This window comes from Propithecus coquereli, unplaced genomic scaffold (assembly GCF_000956105.1).
Source record: "Propithecus coquereli isolate 6110/MARCELLA unplaced genomic scaffold, Pcoq_1.0 Scaffold124, whole genome shotgun sequence".
Taxonomy (NCBI): Eukaryota; Metazoa; Chordata; class Mammalia; order Primates; family Indriidae; genus Propithecus; species Propithecus coquereli.
In genome coordinates, this window is record NW_012136525.1 from 762,339 (window position 1) to 764,957 (window position 2,619).

At 39.1% G+C, this 2,619-nt stretch overlaps 1 protein-coding gene across 1 annotated transcript in view; it reads left to right on the forward strand.

Annotated features, from left to right (window-relative positions):
• The window catches only part of AICDA (activation-induced cytidine deaminase), a 61,148-nt gene that overhangs the window by 21,333 nt on the left and 37,196 nt on the right, over positions 1-2,619 (forward strand). The gene's annotated exons all lie outside the window — the stretch shown is intronic.

The following is a 2,619-nucleotide window of genomic DNA, read 5'->3' on the forward strand; positions in this document are numbered from 1 at the left end:
AGTTATTACCTAGCAACCCTTGCAATGCAGATGAATAGATCCACAGGAAAACTTGTATGCATAATTGTATTTTAATCTTATTGTACATAAGTTTGTGAAAGGGTTAAATGTTAAAAATTGTTACTTCATGTATTCGTTTATATTTCATATTAGGCTATATCGTGTCTGATGATATCTTTGTTATAATTTCCTTTTCTGATATATCGAAATGGATTCCTAAAATCTCATAAATTTATAACTTTAGAAATGATTCTAATAACAAAGAACATAATTGTAACATAGTCTAACGTTGTATGCTATGAAGCCATTTCTCTCCTGATTTTTAGTGAATTTTTACCACAGCAAATTTGATTCTGGCTCATTTTCAATCAACTAAATAAACTGACAGAAAATTTTGGAAGTTCTAAAGATAAAATACCGAATGAAATAACACAAAACTAATTTATAATAAGTAAAAATAAAAAGCTAGTATGATGGAATAAACTTGAGTGTCCAGAAATGAACCCACACATCCGTGGTCAACCAGTTTCTGACAAGGGTACAAGGACCATTCCGTGGGGAAAGAATAGTCTTGTCAATACATGGTGCTGAGAAAATTGGCTATCACACGCGAAAGAATGACTTTGGGCTTCTACCACGCACCATATACAAAAACTAACACAAAATTTATCAAATATCTAAATGTAAAAGCTGAAACCATACACTCTTAGAAGGAAACATAGGTGAAAATCTGTATGACCTCGGATCAGGCAACAGTTTCTTAAACATGACACTAAAAGCACAAGCAACAAAAGAAAAAACATAGATCAATTAAATTTCACCAAACTAAAAAAAACCTTTGTGCACCAAAGGACGCTAGTAAAAAAGTGAAAAGACATTGGCTGGATCTTCAACCGCCCTAAGGAAAAGGAAAAAAAAGAAAAAGAAGAAAAAGAAAGTGAAAAGACAATCCACAGGATGGGAGAAAATAATTTGTAAATCATGTATCTGGTAAGGGTTGTGATATTATGGATTATATTATGTTTTAATCCACGGTCCCTGGCTCATAACTCCCAAAGCCCTTGTTAAAGTCTGAAGTTATAATGTTGGGATGCTTTAACCTTCCGAAGCAAAAATTTCTCTCTGAGTTTCTCCTGTCCTCCTGTCTCTGGTCCCTCATCCTCCCCCGAGGCTAGCCATAGAAACTAGGATCCCACTTCCATAAGGCAGGTCTTAGAAACCAGAACTCCTTTTCCCCAAAGCCAGCAATAAGACCTAAAATATTATTCTACCCCCGTCCTTTCTGCATAAGAACTGGCCATAAGGAAATTATCTGACCTACCTTGTTTCACTGTAGGTCATCAGGCCCTCATTCCAGAGTAGCTCCTGCCCCATTTCCTGGGGAAAGGAACGCTGCACAGAGAGGCCAAGAAGAATCTGAACAGACAGGTCTTGCTGGGTTTCCCCACTCAGTCTATTAGTGTCAGATCATACCGTTGTTGTCCACACGATTATCCATGTTTCAGTCATGTCCATCCAATGGAGTCTCCATAAAAGGCCCAAGAAGTCAGGGTACAGGGACCTTCTGGATACTTAAACAGCTAGAGGCTTACAGGGGAAGTGAACAAGAGCTCATCCACGTGCTGGAAGTTGGTGCACCCTTACTCCAGGGGGACAGAAGTTTCTGTGCTGGGGACCCTTCCAGACGTTGCCCTACATATGTCTTCATCTGGCTGTTTATTTGTATCCTTTAAAATATCCTTTGTAACAAACCAAAGCTTTGCCCTGGGTCCTGTGAGCCCACCTAGCAAATTAATCTAACCCAAAGAGGGGATTGCAGGACCCCCAACTTGAAGCTGGTTGGTCAGGAGTTCCAGAGGCCCAGACTTGTGACTGGTGGGCAGGAAGGGGGTAGTCTTGGGGACTGAGCCCTCAACCTGTGGGATCTGACGCTATCTCCAGGTGGATAGTGTCGGAATTGAATTGGAGGACACCCAGCGGGTACCTGCTAAAGAATTGATTGCTTGCTTGGTATATGGGGAGAAACCCACACACATTTGGTCACAGAAGTCTTCTGTGTTGATTATTTTTGTGATGTGAGAGCAGAGGAAAAACAGTTTCTGTGTTTTTTCCACTCATGGGTCTGGTATCCAGAATTTATAAAGAATTCTCATAACTCAACAAGAAAAAGACAAAACCCTAATTTAAAAAATGGCCAAAGACTTGAGTGACATTTCTCCAAAGATTTACAAATGGCCAATAAGCATATGAAAAAATGCTCAATATCATTAGTTTCATATTCCTGGACTCAAGAGATGATCTTGCCTCAGCTTCCCAAAGTGCTAGGATTACAGGTGTGAGCCACCACGCTCAGCTTAATATCACGAGCCATGTGATTAAAACCACAATGAGAAACTACTTCATACCCACTAGGATGGCTATAAACAGAAAAATAAATGATAACATGGCTATAAACCAAAAAATGAATAATAACAAGTGCTGGAGAAGTTGGAACCCCTCATATATTGATTGGTAGAAATGTAAAATGGTGTAGCAGTTGCGGAAAAGTTTGGTTGTTCCTCAAAAGTTAAATATAGAATTACCATATGACAAAGCAATTCTACTCCTGGGTATATATCT